At 37.5% G+C, this 18,863-nt stretch overlaps 1 protein-coding gene across 8 annotated transcripts in view; it reads left to right on the top strand.

Moving 5' to 3' along the window:
• Positions 1-18,863, top strand: part of IMMP2L (inner mitochondrial membrane peptidase subunit 2) — a 969,308-nt gene that overhangs the window by 927,792 nt on the left and 22,653 nt on the right. The gene's annotated exons all lie outside the window — the stretch shown is intronic.

Genomic DNA, 18,863 nt, shown 5'->3' with positions numbered 1-18,863 from the left:
TACAGTTTTATTTTTCCTAATATATTTTTTATCATTCCAATTTATTTTGTTTTTTATTCTTCAGTATTTTACTGCTCCATTTTATTTTCTTTCCTCCTTTTTTTTTTTTTTTTAACCACAAAACGAAGCTTGCAGGACCTTGGTTCCCAGCAGGGAGGTAGGGCCCAAGCTCCTGTGGTGGGAGCTCCAAGTCCAAACCGCTGGGCTAACAGAGAACCTCAGACACCAGGGAATGTCAACTGGAGTGAGGGCCCCCAGAAGTCCTCATCTCAGCACCAAGACCCAGCTGTATCCAACTGCCTGCAAACGTCACGGCTGGACCTCTCAGGCCAAACAACGAGTAAGACAGGAATCCAGCACCACCCATTAAAAAAAAAAAAAAAAAGAAACGACAAAAAACTACGTTACAATTGAAGGAGAAAGGTGAAAACCTACAATACCAAATAAATGAAGACAAAATAGGCAATATACCTGAAAAAGAATTCAGAGTAATGACAGTAAAGATGATCCAAAATCTTGGACACAGAATGGAGAAAATACAAGAAACATTTAACAAGAATCTAGAAGAATTAAAGAGCAAACAAACAGTGATGAACAACACAATTACTGAAATTAAAAAGACTCTAGAAGGAATCAATAGCAGAATAACTGAGGCAGAAGAACAGATAAGTGACCTGGAAGATAAAATCGTGGAAATAACTACCACAGAGCAGAATAAAGAAAAAAGAATGAAAAGAATTAAGGACAGTCTCAGATACCACTGGGACTACATTAAACACACCAACATTCAAATTATAGGGGTCCCAGAAGAAGAATAGAAAAAGAAAGGGTCTGAGAAAATATTTGAAGACATTATAGTTGAAAACTTCCCTAACATGGGAAAGGATATAGTCAATCAATTCCAGGAAGCACAGAGAGTACCATAAAGGATAAACCCAAAGAGGAACACAGTGAGACACATATTAATCAAACTATGAAAATTAAATACAAAGAAAAAATATTAAAAGTAGCAAGAGAAGAGCAACAAATAACATATAAGGAAATCCCCATGAGGTGAACAGCTAATTTCTCAGCAGAAACTCTGCAAGCCAGAAGGGAGTAGCAGAACATATATAAAGTGATGAAAGGGAAAACCCTACAAAAAAGATTACCCTACCCAGCAAGGATCTCATTCAGATTTGACGGAGAAATTAAAACCTTTACAGATAAGCAAAACTTAAGAGAATTCAGCACTATCAAACCAGCTTTACAGCAAATGCTAAACGAACTTCTCTAGGCAGGAAACACAAGAGAAGGAAAAGACCTACAAAAATAAACCCAGAACAATTAAGAAAATGGTAATAGGAACATACATATCAATAATGACCTTAAATGTAAATGGATTAAATGTTCAAAACAAAAGACACAGACTGGCTGAATGGATACAAAAACAAGACCCATCTATAGGCTGTCTACAAGAGACCCACTTCAGACCTAGGGACACATACAGACTGAAAGTGAGGGGATGGATAAAGATATTCCATGCAAATGGAAATCAAAAGAAACCTGGAGTAGCAATTCTCATATCAGACAAAATAGACTTTAAAATAAAGACTATTATGAAAGACAAAGGACAGTATATAATGATCTAGAGATCAATCCAAGAAGAAGATATAACAATTGTAAATATTTATGTACCCAACGTAGGAGCACTGCAATACACAAGGCAAATGCTAACATCCATAAAAGGGGAAATTGAAAGCAAATACAATAATAAGAGTAGCGGATTTTAACACCCACTTTCACCAATGGACAGATAATCCAAAATGAAAATAAATAAGGAAACACAAGCTTTAAATGACACATTAATCAGGATAGACTTAATTGATATTTATAGGACATTCCATCCATAAACAACAGAATACACATTCTAGTCAAGTGCTCATGGAACATTCTCCAGGATAGATCATATCTTGGGTCACAATTCAAGCCTTGGTAAATTTAATAAAACTGAAATCATATGAGGTAACTTTTCCAACTACAATGCTATGAGACTAGATATCAATTACAGGAAAATAACTGTAAAAAATACAAACAAATGGAGGCTAAACAGTACATTACTAAATAACCAAGAGATCACTGAAGAAATCAAAGAGGAAATCAAAAAATACCTAGAAACAAATGACAATGAAAACACGATGACCCAAAAACTATGGGATGCAGCAAAATCAGTTCTAAGAGGGAGGTTTATAGCAATACAATCCTACCTCAAGAAACAAGAAACATCTCAAATAAACAACCTACCCTTACACCTAAAGCAATTAGAGAAAGAACAAAAAAACCCAAAGTTAGCAGAAGGAAAGAAATCATAAAGGTAAGATCAGAAATAAGTGAAAAAGAAATGAAGGAAACTATAGCAAAGATCAATAAAACTAAAAGCTGGTTCTTTGAGAAGATAAACAAAATTGATAAACCATTAGCCAGACTCATCAAGAAAAAAAGGGAGAAGACTCAAATCAACAGAATTAGAAATGACAGACGAGAAGTAACAAATGACAGTGCAGAAATACAAAGGATCATGAGAGATTACTACAAGCAATTGTATGCCAATAAAATGGACAACCTGGAAGAAATGGACAAATTCTTAGAAAAGCACAACCTTCTAACATTGAACCAGTAAGAAATAGAAAATATAAACAGACCAATTGCAGTACTGAAATTGAGAGTGTGATTAAAAATCTTCCAACAAACAAAAGCCCAGGACCAGATGGCTTCACAGGCGAATTCTATCAGACATTTAGGGAAGAGCTAACACCTACCCTTCTCAAACTCTTACAAAATATAGCAGAGATTGGAACACTCTGCAACTCATTCTACGAGGCCACCATCACCCTGATACCAAAATCAGAAAGAGATATCACAGAAAAAGAAAACTACAGGCCAATAACTCTGATGAACCTAGATGCAAATATCCTCAACAAAATACTAGCAAACAGAATCCAACAGCACATTAAAAGGATCATACACCATGATCAAGTCGGGTTTATCCCAGGAATGCAAGGATTCTTCAATATACACAAATAAATCAATGTGATAAACCATATTAACAACTTGAAGGAGAAAAAGCGTATGATCATCTCAATAGATGCAGAAAAAGGTTTTGACAAAATTCAACACCCATTTATGATAACAGCTCTCCAGAAAGTAGGCATCGAGTGAACTTACCTCAACATAATAAAGGCCATATATGACAAACCCACAGCCAACATCATTCTCAATGGTGAAAATCTGAAACCATTTCCTCTAAGTTCAGGAATAAGACAAGGTTGTCCACTCACCACTATTATCCAACATAATTTTGGAAGCTTTAGCCACAGCAATCAGAAAAGAAAAAGAAATAAAAGTAATCTAAACTGGAAAAGAAGAAGTAAAAGTGTCACTGTTTGCAGATGACATGATACTATACATAGGGAATCCTAAAGATACCACCAGAAAACCATGAGGGCTAATCAATGAATTAGGTAGAGTAGCAGGATACATAATTAATGCCCAGAAATCTCTTGCATTCCTATACACTGATGATGAAAAATCTGAAAGAGAAATTACGGAAACACTCCCATTTCCCGTTGCAACAAAAAGAATAAAATACCTGGGAATAAACCTACCTAAGGAGACATAACACCTGTATGCAGAAAACCATAAGACACTGATGATCGAAATTAAAGATGACAGCAACAGATGGAGAGATATACCACACTCTTGGATTGGAAGAATCAACATTGTGAAAATGACTATACTACCCAAAGCAATTTACAGATTCAATGCAATCCTTATCAAACTACCAATGTCATTTTTCACAGAATTGCAACAAAAAAACCCACAATTTCTATGGAAAAACAAAAGACCCCGAATAGCCAAAGCCATCTTGAGAAAGAAAAACGGAGCTGGAGGAATCAGGCTCCCTGACTTCAGACTATACTAAAAATCTACAGTAATCAAGACAGTATAGTACTGGCACAAAAACAGAAATATAGATCAATGGAACAGGACAGAAACCCCAAATATAAACCCACGCACATATGGTTGTCTTATCTTTGAAAAAGGAGGCAAAAATATACAATGGAGAAAAGACAGCCTCTTCAATAAGTGGTGCTGGGAAAACTGGACAGCTGCATGTAAAAGAATGAAATTAGAACACTCCCTAACACCACACACAAAAATAAACTCAAAATGGATTAAAGACCTAAATGTAAGGCCATTTACTATAAAACTCTTAGAGGAAAACAAAGGCAGAATATTCTATGACATAAATCACAGCAAGATCTTTTTTGACCTACCTCCTAGAGAAATGGAAATAAAAACAAAAATAAACAAATGGGACCTAATGAAACTTCAAGGATTTTGCATAGCAAAGGAAACCATAAACAAGAAAAAAAGACAACCTTCAGAATGGGAGAAAATATTTGTAAACAAACCAACAGACAAAGATTAATCTCCAAAATATACAAGCAGCTCATGTAGCTCAATGTCAAAAAAACAAACAACACAATCCAAGAATGGGCAGAAGATCTAAATAGACATTTGTCCAAAGAAGATATACACATTGGCAACAAACACATGAAAAAATGCTCAACATCACTGATAATTAGAGAAATACAAATCAAAACTACAATGAGGTATCACCTCACACTAGTCAGAATGTCCATCATCAAAAAATCTACAAACAATAAATGCTGGAGAGGGTGTGGAGAAAGGGAACTCTCTTGCACTGTTGGTGGGAACGTAAATTGATGCAGCCACTATGGAGAACAGTGTGGAGGCTCCTTAAAAAACTAAAAATAGAACTACCATATGACCCAGCAATCCCACTACTGGGCATATTCCCTGAGAAAACCATAATTCAAAAGGAGTCATGTACCACAATCTTCATTGCAGCTCTATTTACAATAGCCAGGATATGGAAGCAACCTAAGTGTCCATTGCAAACGAATGTATAAAGAAGATGTGGCACATATATACAACGGAATATTATTCAGCCATAAAAAGAAATGAAATTGAGTTATTTGTAGTGAGGTGGATGGAACTAGATTCTGTTATACAGAGTGAAGTAAGTCAGAAAGAGAAAACAAATACCCTATGCTAACACATATGTATGTAATCTAAAAATATATATATATTTGTGATGAACCTAGGGCCAGGACAGGAATAAAGACACAGACATAGAGAATGGTCTTGAGGACATGGGGAGAGGGAAAGGTAAGCTGGGATGAAGTGAGAGAGTAGCACTGACATATATACACTACCAAATGTAAAACAGATAGCTATTGGGAAGCAGCTGCAAGGCACAGGGAGATCAGCTCAGTGCTTTGTGACCATGTAGAGGGGTGGGATAGGGAGGGTGGGAGGTATATGCAAGAGGGAGGGGATTTGGGGATATACATATGCATATAGCTGATCCACTTTGTTATACAGCAGAAACTAACACAACTCTGTAAAACAATTATACTGCAATAAAGATGTTAAAAAAAGAAACAAATGGGGAGAGCTTCAAGATGGCAGAAGAGTAAGACGCGATCACCTTCCAGAACACCCACTGAATGCTGGCAGAAGACCTAAGACTTCCCAAAAGGCAAGAAACTCCCCACGTACCTGGGTACGGCAAAAGAAAAAAGAAAAAACAGAGACAAAAAACAGGGGCGGGACTTGCACCTCAGGGAGGGAGCTGTGAAGGAGGAAAGGTTTCTACACATTAGGAAGCCCCTTCATGGGCAGAGACTGCTGGGGAGTTGGAGGAGGGAAGCTTCAGAGCCACGGAGGAGAGCGCAGCAACACGGGTGTGGAAGGCAAGGCAGAGAGATTCCCGCACAGAGGATCAGTGCCGACCAGCACTCACCAGCCCTAGAGGCTTGTCTGCTCACCCACAGGGTCGGGTTGGGGCTGGGAGCTGAGGCTCCGGCTTCAGAGTTCAGATCCCAGGGAGAGGACTGGGGTTGGCTGCATGAACACAGCCTGAAGGGGGCTAGTGCGCCACAGCTGGCCGGAGGGAGTCGGGGGGGAAAAAGTCTGGAGCTGCTGAAGAGGCAAGAGACTTTTTCTTGCCTCTTTGTTTCCTGGTGCGCAAGGAGAGGGGATTAAGAACGCCGCTTAAAGGACCTTCGGAGACAGGCGCGAGCTGCGGCTATCAGCACAGACCCCAGAGACGGGCATGAGACACTAAGGCTGCTGCTGCCATCACAAAGAAGCCTGTTTGCAACCACAGGTCACTATCCACACATCCCCTCCCAGGAGCCTGTGCAGCCTGCCACTGCCAGGGTCCTGTGATGCAGTGACAACTTCCCCGAGAGAAAGCACGGCGCGCCTCAGGCTGGTGCAACGTCACGCCGGCCTCTGCCAACGCAGGCTCGCCCCGCATCCGTACCCCTCCCTCGCCCCGGCGTGAGCCAGAACCCCGAAGCAGCTGCTTCTTTAACCCCGTCCTTTCTGAGTGAAGAACAGATGCCCTCAGGCGACCAACATGCAGAGGCGTGGCCAAATCCAAAGCTGAACCCCAGGAGCTGTGCGAACAAAGAAAAGAAAGGGAAATCTCTCCCAGCAGCCTCAGGAGCAGCAGATTAAATCTCCATAATCAACTTGATGTACCCTGCATCTGTGGAATACCTGAATAGACAACGAATCATCCCAAATTGAGGAGGTGGACTTTGGGAGCAATGATATATATATATTTTCTCCTTTTTCTCTTTTTGTGAGTGTGTATGTGTATGCTTCTGTGTGTGATTTTGTCTGTATAGCTTTGCTTTTACCATATGTCCTAGGGTTCTGTCTGCCCGTTGTTTTTTTTCTTTATTACTTAAAAAAAGTTTTTCTTAATAATTATTTTTTATTTTAATAACTTTATTTTACTTTTCCTTTCTTCCTTTCTTTTTTTTCCTCCCTTTATTCTGAGCCATGCGGAGGACAGGCTCTTGGTGCTCCAGCCAGGCGTCAGGGCTGTGCCACTGAGGTTGGAGAGCCAAGTTTAGGACACTTATGCACAAGAGACCTCCCAGCTTCACGTAACATCAAATGACGAAAATCTCCCAGAGTTCTCCATCTCAACACCAAGAACCAGCTCTACTCAAAAACCAGCAAGATACAGTGCTGGACACCCTATGCCAAACAACTAGCAAGACAGGAACAAAACCCCATCCATTAGCACAGAGGCTCCCTAAAATCATAATAAGGCCACAGACACCCAAACACACACCGCAAGACATGGAACTGCCCAAAAGAAAGACAAGATCCAGACTCATCCACCAGAACACAGGCACTGGTCCCCTCCACCAGAAAGCCTACACAGCCCACTGAACCAAAAACAATGGGAACTATGAACCTGCAGCCTGCAAAAAGCAGACCCCAAACACAGTAAGTTACGCAAAATGAGAAGACAGAGAAACACACAGCAGATAAAGAAGCAAGGCAAAAACCCACCAGTCCTAACAAATGAAGAAGAAATAGGCAGTCTACATGAAAAAGAATTCAGAATAATGATAGTGAAGATGATCCAAAATCTTGGAAACAGAATGGAGAAAATACAAGAAACGTTTAACAAGGATGTAGAAGAACTAAAGAGCAAACAGACAGAGATGAACAACACAATAAATGAAATTAAAAATTCTCTAGAAGGAATCAATAGCAGAATAACTGAGGTAGAAGAACGGATAAGTGACCTGGAAGATAAAATAGTGGATATCACTACTGCAGAGCAGAATAAAGAAAAAAGAATGAAAAGAATTGAGGACAGTCTCAGAGACCTCTGGGACAACATTAAACGCACTAACATTCGAATTATAGGGGTCCCAGAAGAAGAAGAGAAAATGAAAGGGACTGAGAAAGTATTTGAAAAGATTATAGTTGAAAACTTCCCTAATATGGGAAAGGAAATAATCAAGTCCAGGAAGCACAGAGTCCCATACAGGATAAATCCAAGGAGAAACACGCCAAGACACATATTAAACAAACTATCAAAAATTAAATACAAAGAAAAAATATTAAAGGCAGCAAGGGAAAAACAACAAATAACACATAAGGGAATCCCCATAAGGTTAACAGCGGATCTTTCAGCAGAAACTCTGCAGGCCAGAAAGGAGTGTCAGGACATATTTAAAGTGATGAAGGAGAAAAACCTACAACCAAGATTATTCTACCCAGCAAGGATCTCATTCAGATTTGACGGAGAAATTAAAATCTCTACAGACAAGCAAAAGCTAAGAGAATTCAGCACCACCAAACCAGCTTTACAACAAATGCTAAAGGAACTTCTGTAGGCAGGGAACACAAGAGAAGGAAAAGACCTACAATACTACACCCAAAACAATTTAAAAAATGGTAATAGGAAGATGCATATCGATAATTACCTTAAATGTAAATGGATTAAATGGTCCAACCAAAAAACAGAGATTGGCTGAATGGATTGAAAAACAAGACCCATATATATGCTATCTACAAGAGACCCACTTCAGACCAAGGGACACATACAGATTGAAAGTGAGGGGATGGTAAAAATATACCATACAAATGGAAATCAAAAGAAAGCTGGGGGGCTTCCCTGGTGGCACAGTGGTTGAGAGTCTGCCTGCCGATGCAGGGGACACGGGTTTGTGCCCTGGTCTGAGAAGATCCCGCATGCCATGGAGCGGCTGGGCTCGTGAGACTTGGCTGCTGAGCCTGCGCATCCGGAGCCTGTGCTCCGCAATGAAGAGGCCACAACAGTGAGAGGCCCGTGTACAACAACAACAAAAAAAGAAAGCTGGAGTAGCAATTCTCATACATATCAGACAAAATTGCCTTTAAAATAAAGCCTAATACAAGAGTCAAAGAAAGACATGACATAATGATCAAGGGATCAATCCAAGAAGAAGATATACATATTATAAATATTTATGCACCCAACATAGGAGCACCTCAAAACATAAGGCAAATACTAACAGCCATAAAAGGGGAAATGGACAGTAACACAATCATAGTAGGGGACTTTAACACCCCACTTTCACCAATGGACAGATCATCCAAAATGAAAATAAATAAGGAAACACAAGCTTTAAATGATACATTAAACAAAATGGACTTAATTGACATTTATAGGACAGTCCATCCAAAAACAACAGAATACACATTCTTCTCAAGTGCTCATGGAACATTCTCCAGGATAAATCATATCTTGGGTCACAAATGAAACCTTGGTTAATTTAGGAAAACTGAAATCGTATCAAGTATCTTTTCTGACAACAATGCTATGAGACTAGATATCAATTACAGGAAAAAATCTGTAAGAAATACAAACACATGGAGGTTAAATAACCCACTACTTAATAACCAAGAGATCACTTAAGAAATCAAAGAGGAAATAAAAAAATACCTAGAAACAAATGACAATGAAAACACCAGGACCCAAAACCTATGGGATGCAGCAAAATCAGTTCTAAGAGGGAAGTTTATAGCAACACAATCCTACCTTTAGAAACAAGAAACATCTCAAATAAACAACCTAACCTTACACCTAAAGCAATTAGAGAAAGAACAAAAACCCCCAAAGTTAGCAGAAGGAAAGAAATCATAAAGATCAGATCAGAAATAAATGAAATGAAGGAAACAATAGCAAAGATCAATAAAACTAAAAGCTGGTTCTTTGAGAAGATAAACAAAATTGATAAACCATTAGCCAGACTCATCAAGAAAAAAAGGGAGAAGAGTCAAATCAACAGAATTAGAAATGAGAAAGGAGAAGTAACAACTGACACTGCAGAAATACAAAGGATCATGAGAGATTACTACAAGCGTCTGTATGCCAATATAATGGACAACCTGGAAGAAATGGACAAATTCTTAGAAATACACAACCTTCCGAGACTGAAGCAGGAAGAAATAGAAAATATGAACAGACCAATCACAAGCACTGAAATTGAAACTGTGATTAAAAATCTTCCAACAAACAAAAGCTCAGGATCAGACGGCTTCACAGGCAAATTCTATCAAACATTTATACAAGAGCTAACATATATCCTTCTCAAACTCTTCCAAAATATAGCAGAGGGAGGAACACTCCACAACTCATTCTGCTAGGCCACCATCACTCTGATACCAAGACCAGAGAAAGAGGTAACAAAGAAAGGAAATTACAGGCCAATATCAATGATGAACGTAGATGCAAAAATCTTCAACAAAATACTAGCAGACAGAATCCAACAGCACATTAAAAGGATCATACACTACGATCAAGTGGGGTTTATCCCAGGAATGCAAGGATTCTTCAATATATGCAAATCAATCAACTTGATACACCATATTAACAAATTGAAGGAGAAAAACCATAGGTTCATCTCATAGGTGCAGAGAAAGCTTTTGAGAAAATTCAACACCTATTTATGATAATAACCCTCCAGAAAGTAGGCATAGAGGGAACTTTCCTCAACATAATAAAGGCCGTATAAGATAAACCCATAGCCAGCATCATCCTTAACGGTGAAAAACTGAAACCATTTCCACTAAGATCAGAAACAAGACAAGGTTGCCCACTCTCACCACTACTATTCAACATTGTTTTGGAAGTTTTAGCCACAGCAATCAGAAGAAAAAGAAATAAAAGGAATTCAAATCGGAAAAGAAGAAGTAAAGCTGTCACTGTTTGCAGATGACATGATACTATACATAGGGAATCCTAAAGAAGCTACCAGAAAACTACTAGAGCTAATCAATGAATCTGGTAAAGTAGCAGGATACAAAATTAATGCACAGCAATCTGTTGCATTCCTATACAGTAATGATTAAAAATCTGGAAGAGAAATTAAGAAAACACTCTCATTTACCATTGCAACAAAAAGAATAAAATACCCAGGAATAAACCTACCTAAGGAGACAAAAGACCTGTATGCAGAAAATTATAAGACACTGATGAAAAAAATTAAAGATGATACAAATAGATGGAGAGATATACCATGTTCTTGGATTGGAAGAATCAACATTGTGAAAATGACTCTACTACCCAAAGCAATCTATAGATTCAATGCAATCCCTATCAAACTACCACTGGCATTTTCCACAGAACTAGAACAAAAAATTTCACAATTTGTATGGAAACACAAAAGACCCCGAAAAGCCAAAGCCATCTTGAAAAAGAAAAACGGAGCTGGAGGAATCAGGCTCCCTGAATTGAGACTATACTACAAAGCTACAGTAATCAAGACAGTATAGTACTGGCACAGAAACAGAAATATAGATCAATGGAACAGGATAGAAAGCCCAGAGATAAACCCACGCACATATGGTCACCTTGTCTTTGACAAAGGATTCAAGAATATACAATGGAGAAAAGATAGCCTCTTCAATAAGTGGTGCTGGGAAAACTGGACAGCTACATGTAAAAGAATGAAATTAGAACACTCCCTAACACCATACACAAAAATAAACTCAAAATGCATTAAAGACCTAAATGTAAGGCCAGACACCATCTAACTGTTAGAGGAAAACATAGGCAGAACACTCTCTGACAAAGATCACAGCAAGATGCTTTTTGACCCAGGTCCTACAGAAATGGAAATAAAACCAAAAATAAACAAATGGGACCTAATGAAACTTAGAAGCTTTTGCACAGCAAAGGAAACCATAAACAAGAAAAAAAGACAACCTTCAGAATTGGAGAAAATATTTGCAAATGAAACAACTGACAAAGGATTAATCTCCAAAATTTACAAGCAGCTTATGCAGCTCAACATTAAAAAAGCAAACAACCCAATCCAAAAATGGGCAGAAGACCTAAATAGACATTTCTCCACAGAAGATATACAGATTGCCAAGAAACACATGAAAGAATGCTCAACATCATTAATCATTAGAGAAATGCAAATCAAAACTACAATGAGACATCATCTGACACCAGTCAGAATGGCCATCATCAAAAAATCTAGAAACAATAAATGCTGGAGAGGGTGTGGAGAAAAGGGAACCCTCTTACACTGTTGGTGGGAATGTAAATTGATACAGCCACTATGGAGAAAAGTATGGAGGTTCCTTAAAAAACTAAAAATAGAACTACCGTATGACCCAGCCATCCCACTACTGGGCATATACCCTGAGAAAACCATAATTCAAAAAGGGTCATGTACCTAAATGTTCATTGCAGCTCTATTTACAATAGCCAGGACATGGAAGCAAGCCTAGTGTCCATCATCAGGTGAATGTATAAAGAAGATGTGGCACATATATACAATGGAATATTACTCAGCCAGGAAAAGGAACAAAACTGAGTTTTTTGTAGTGAGGTGGACAGACCTAGATACTGTCACAGAGTGAAGTGAGTCATAAAGAGGAAAACAAATACTGTATGCTAACACATATATATGGAATCTGAAAAAAAAATGGTCATGAAGATCCTAGGGGCAAGTCGGGAATAAAGATGCAGACCTACTAGAGAATGGTCTTGAGGATACGGGGAGGGGGAAGGATAAGCTGGGGCAAATTGAGAGAGTGGCATGGACATACATATATACTACCAAACGTAAAATAGATAGCTAGTGGGAAGCAGCCGCATAGCACAGGGAGATCAGCTCGATGCTTTGTGACCACCCATCTAGAGGGGTGGCATAGGGAGGGTGGGAGGGAGGGATGTGCAAGAGGTAAGAGATATGGGGACATATGTATATGTTAACTGATTCACTTTGTTATAAAGCAGAAACGAACACCCCATTGTAAAGCAATTATACTCCAATAAAGATGTTAAAAAATAAAAAATACAATTATAGGATGGTAAAAAAAAAAGAAAGAGAAACAAACAAAAATATACCCAACTACATGCTGCCTCCATGACATTCACTCTCATAATGAAGATATGGAAAAAAGCCATTCCATGCAAATGGAAATCTAAAGAGAGAGCAGAGGTTATCTATACTTATATCAGACAAAATCTAGTAAGTTGATTAAGTAGGAAACTATGACAAGAGACAAAAAAGGTCATTAATAGTGATAAAATGGTCAATTCATCAAAAGGATATAATAATTGTAAATAAATATGCACGTAACATCAGAGCACATAAATATATTAAACAAACTAACAGATCTGAAGGGTCTAATAAACAATATTACAGTATCCACTTTGATCAATGGATAGATCATCCAGAAAGAAAACCAATGAGGAAACATTGAACTTAAACTATACTTTACATCCAATGTACCTAACAGATATATACAGAACATTTCAACGAAGGGCAGCAGAATATACATTCTTCTCAAGCACATATGGAACATTCTCCAGGATGGATCAGATATTGGGTTCAAAACAAGTATAAGCAAATTTTAAAAGACTGGAGCTTCCCTGGTGGTGCAGTAATTGAGAGTCCGCCTGCCGATGCAGGGAACACGGTTTCGTGCCCCAGTCTGAGAGGATCCTACATGCCACGGAGCGGCTGGGCCTGTGCGCCATGGCCGCTGAGCCTGTGCGTCCGGAGCCTGTGCTCCGCAACGGGAGAGGCCACAACAGTGAGAGGCCCGCATACCGCAAAAAAAAAAAAAAAAAAAAAAAAATTTTAAAAGACTGAAATCATATGAAGTACCTTTTCCAACGACAACGGTCAAATATGTGGAAATTAACACACTCCTGGAAACCAGTGGGTCAAAGACGAAATCAATGGCAAATTCAAAAATATCTTGAAACAAGTGAAAATGAAAACACAACATATCAAAACTTACGAGGTGAAGCATAAGCAGTGCTACGAGGGAAGTTTATAGCGATAAATGCCTACATTAAGAGAAAATGACCTCACTTATGTCGAATCTAACAAACAAACTCATAGATACAGAGAACAAGTTGGTAGTTGCCAGATGCAAGGTGTGAAGGGTGGGTGATATGGGTGAAGGTGGTCAAAAGGGACAAACTGACAGTTATAAAATAAATAAGTCCTGATGATGTAATGTGCAGCATGGTGACTATAGTTAATAATGCTGTATTATATATTTGAAAGTTGCTAAAGAATAGAGCTTAAAAGTTCTCATTAGAAGAAAAAATATTTTGTAACTATGTATAGTGATGAACGTTAAATAGATTTATTGTGGTGATCATTTCACAATATATATAAATATTGAATCATTAGGTTGTGCCCCTGAAACTAATAGTAGTATATGTCAATTATACTTTTTTAATTAAATTAAATTTAAAAATAAAAAATAAATGAGAGAAGCATGTTAGAATAGTAAGGATAAAGCAATGGCTCTCCACTTTACTGCTTTCCCTCTACACCTTCCTGGAAAAATGCATGAATAAAACCAGGACAATGATATTGTAATCTGTTTCAGTACAACCTCAGTGCTATTCTTTCAGCGATTAGTTTATATTTTGGCCTTTTCTTCTCCTTTTATAAAAAGAAGTCTTTCCAAGTACTTTCATATATCACCTCCAAGAAAAACCAAAAGATAAAACAGGGAAATGGCTATTCATCATGAAAAAAAAAATAGTTTTTTAAAAAAGCTTCCAGGATGCTTACTATTCATGACTCTATTTGGAATCAATATTTTACTTTCTCCTCTTGCCTGGTTGCCAATCATTTTTCTGTGGGTGGTTTGGGGCAGGTGGGGTGTTGGAATTCACATCCAAAGAATACAGTAGTGAGTAGGAGCAGGGGGGAAAAAAATAAGAACGTGGGAGAAGAGTAACAGATTAAGAAGTGTAGTCAGAAGGAAAGTGAATGATTTTGGCAACTTGTGGGACTATTTTTGCAATTTCTGAGACTAGAAATAGTGCCCTCACTCATAAGATCTCTTTCTGTCCTAAACTGTTTTAGTGTTCCTGAGGGCAAGGGGACATTAAAGGTGGTGTAGAGAAAGAGGAGTTGAAAAGATCTTGAGAGCAAACGAAGATGAGAGGTTCTTAGAGAAAAAAAGGAGATGATGGTAATAGAAAGAAAGTTGGTGGTGGCTTTTTATTTTATTTTATTATTTATTTTTTAATTTATTTTTTTGGCCGTGCCACACTTGCAGGATCTTAGTTCCCCAACCAGGGATTGAACCCAGGCCACAGTAGTGAAAGCACTAACTTCTAACCACTAAACCTCCAAAGGGAATTCCCGGTGGTGGCATTTTAAATAGGGAGTGGTGAGAACTAAAACCAGCATAATACCCTATTTCTGGGTTAAACAATACTAGGGCCAGAGGCATACTTTTTCATTCCTGTGAATGAAAGACTAAGCAAAGTAACCTATATGAAACACTGTTCTGGAAGTTAAGACTGTGACCCAACCAGACAGCTTTTTCACCAAGACTAATTTCGAGACTCTCATTTTGTCCACCAATCCAAAGCTATTATATCATACACTTTGTCTAGTCCAGATAAGTCTCCCTCCTTGTCAGATCCATCTTACACGGACACATCCCAGGTGCTGAATCCCAACAGATACCTTTTCCTAATTTCCCCATTTTCAGACATTATTGCCAAAATTTTGACAGTGATAGTTTCCCTTACTGCAGTACATCTTTGTGTAATCAGGTTTTTCTGGTGGTCTTTTGAGAAATTGGCAATGAACACATGGAAGAGGATATTATAATTGTAGGAGATGAGAAGGTTTGGGGTTCTAGAAAGAAAAGGCATTTGAGTAGTTGTGAGATACAAAAAAAAGTGGGGAAATTATAGGGAAGAAAATTGGGAGTTTCTAAAAATATATATAGTCCTAATAGTGAAGAAAGCTTGAGATAATGTGAGGAGAGAACTGCGATAGAAAATGTTAATTCTTTTCTTGCTGCAAAAATTTGACAAAATAATGACTTCTTTTAAGATTCTCCATTAAAATTCCATCAGAAGATGCCTCAAGAGCAGACTTTTGGCCCAATTCCTTTTATTACCTCATGAGGCCTATCACTTTTGGAATATACTAAAGAGTCAACCTAGCAAAGCAATACTTTTGTGGGACTCTCCGTGGTCTTTGCCCTACCTGCCTGTTCTGCCAGCTCTCAGGGACATTGTGTGCACCGCAATTACTCCACCTAATTAATGCCCAAACCTCCCAGATCATCATCTTTATACAAGGTACAAGTCAGGACTCCAAAATATTAAACGATTTACAGCTGTTTTATATTAATAGAAGGCATGCCCTAATGGACACCTAATAGTCTACATCTTCAATTGACAAGAAATGGAATACTGAAATACATAAAAATAAAAAAAATTTTTAAATATGCAAATCATAGGCCAAACACTGATCCCTACCAGTGAAGAACAAAAGTTATTTTCAAATGTCCAAGAAGTATTTTTAAAAGTTAGTCACACCACAGATTACAAAGAAAACATGGACAAATTCCCTAATTGGAAATTATGATAATCACATTTTCTGACAATAATTTAATACATCAGGCAATTAACAGAATTGCACATAAACACATACACATCAGGCAAATTGGAAACCTAAAAATCTAACCTTAAAGAAAAAAAAATCCCTAAACTCTTGGGTTGGTGAACTAAACTTAGGTTGGTGAACTCTTGGGTTGTCTGTTGGTGGCAAATACAGATAATTTAGAATATAATTAAAATAATATAATATATAATACATAAAAATTAATGAATATGGCCAGGGCGTGCTTAGAGAAAAAATTTTTAAATTCTGTTTATATTATTTAAAATAAAAGGTATGGAGGAAATCTACTAAGAATTTAATTCAAAACAAGAAGAAAAGTAAAATAAAGGTATAGGCTTAAATTAATGTACTGACAAGTAAAAAAGCAATACAATGGATAAATACACTAGTTCTTTGAAGAGACTGACACAAGACAGACCTTTGACAAACGTGATCACAGTCATGACTGAATCCCCAGGCCTTGGTCCCGGTTCAGAGCCCTGAAGTAACTAAAAATACAGGAAGAGGGAGAGAGAAAAATTTCAAGGGATGTTTCTTTCAAGCCTTCCCTGAAGGAGAGGCTTTCATGTAACTTTTAGTCCCTAAGTATAGCTTCCCAAGTTTCTCTTCCAGTACTGAGAGAAAAAAAATGAGGAAAAGGAGGTATAGTCCCTACCTCAATTTGGTTCAATGCCAAATTTGTCCTTGTATTTTTAAGCAGCAAATTACCTAAATCTTTTACCTCATTTGGAAGGGGATTCTATTTCTGATTATTGAACCATACTATGGGTGGAACCTAGAAACGCCTTGGAGAAATAGACGAAGAAGCAAGTGTTCTAACTGAATTTTAAAATACCCTCTAAATACTATCAGGATTATACATGATGATTAATAGTATACTTTGTAATGAGAAAAAACATAATGAGAAAGGGACATAACCATGAGTATGAGATTATGACACATAACTCTATCTTGGTCATTTTTAAAAACAAGTAAGAAAAAAAATCTGGCAAAAAGAAACAAAAATAGCTCGAGAAAAGTGCTCATACTTTTGGTTAACCAAATAAAACTGCAACTTGAAATAATACTCTTCACAACAGTCTTATTTTCCCAACTCTTAAATTACTTTATTCTTTCCCAATTCTTACCCTTATTGCTACCTCCATCACAAATAATGAGTATAACATTATATTTTGACTTAAAATTGCCCAAGTACACTAACCCTAACCCATACACTAACCCTATCACGTACCCTAACTCTCTCCCGTACACGAACCCAAACCCTTACCCTAACCCTAACTCATAGCTGTACCCTAACCTGTACCCTAAACTCTACCCATTCCCTAACCCTAACCCTTACCATAAACCTAACCCGTACGCTAACACTAACCCGTACCCTAACACGTACCCTAACCCTAACCCATAGCCATACCCTAAACTGTACCCTAACCCTATCCCGTACCCTAACCCTAACACCAACCCTAAACCGTACCCTAACACGTACCCTAATCCTAACTCATACCCTAACACTAACCCGTAATCTAACCCGTACTGGAAAAAAAAAAAGAAAAAAAAATTGCCCAAGTAAGGAGAGGAGCTGCTTATATATCACTATGGAAGCACAAACTATTACATTTCTAGAGGAGTATCAACCTCCTAAAATGTCAGCATGACCTTCAGCCTATAACATTAATTCTGTTGATTTATGCTACAAAAATAATCAAAATGTATACAAAGTTCTGTGCACATAAATTTCAGTGTCTAGAAGAGTACTTAGCTAACAGTATGTCTAGCACATTTTAATTAATAAATGATCATCAAAGTATTTTTGAATACTGTGAAAAATTGGAAACTACTTAAATGTCTAAATAAACGATGGCACATCTATGAGGTACACCAATGTGCATTCATTAGGATTCTTTTTATCTTTTAAAAATATTCAGTGGCTTTGGAAAAAGATCACAGTAAAGCTTTTAGCAGAAAAAGTGAAAGTGGTACATCACATACACAGCATGATGACAGGAGTCTATGTGAGAGTCCTCACATATAAATTTGGGTAGATATGTATCTATATGTAAATAATATCATCTCTGTTATACAATTATTGGTGGTTTTTTATTTACTTCTTTTTTATTTCTATATTTTCAACATCTTTTGGCATAAAAATCCATTAGTTACAATCATATGTTAGCAATATATAGTATAAAGAATAAATTTAAAATTTTTTCTGATATTTACAATTGTGAGTAATTACTATTATATTTTATAGTGTACATAGTATTTTTTAGTATCTAGTTTAGTATCTCGTCCCTGGCCTGAAGGACTCACCATCTAATAAGGAAGAGAAATGTATAAATAGGTAACTATAGTAAAATACTTTATATTCTGTAATAGAGAAATATGTAGGATGCTATAAGAACATAAAGGAAGAAGAAACTACTCCATTAAAGATATTTCTAAAGCAGAGAGGGTAACACTGGAGCAGCAGTTTCAAGAGTTTATTTGCTGAGAGCCAGAGAGAAGGAATAAAACAGTGGG

This window comes from Stenella coeruleoalba, assembly GCF_951394435.1.
Source record: "Stenella coeruleoalba genome assembly, chromosome: 9".
NCBI classification, from domain to species: Eukaryota; Metazoa; Chordata; class Mammalia; order Artiodactyla; family Delphinidae; genus Stenella; species Stenella coeruleoalba.
Note: the sequence above shows the minus strand (reverse complement) of the source record. Positions and strands in the feature narration are given on the sequence as shown.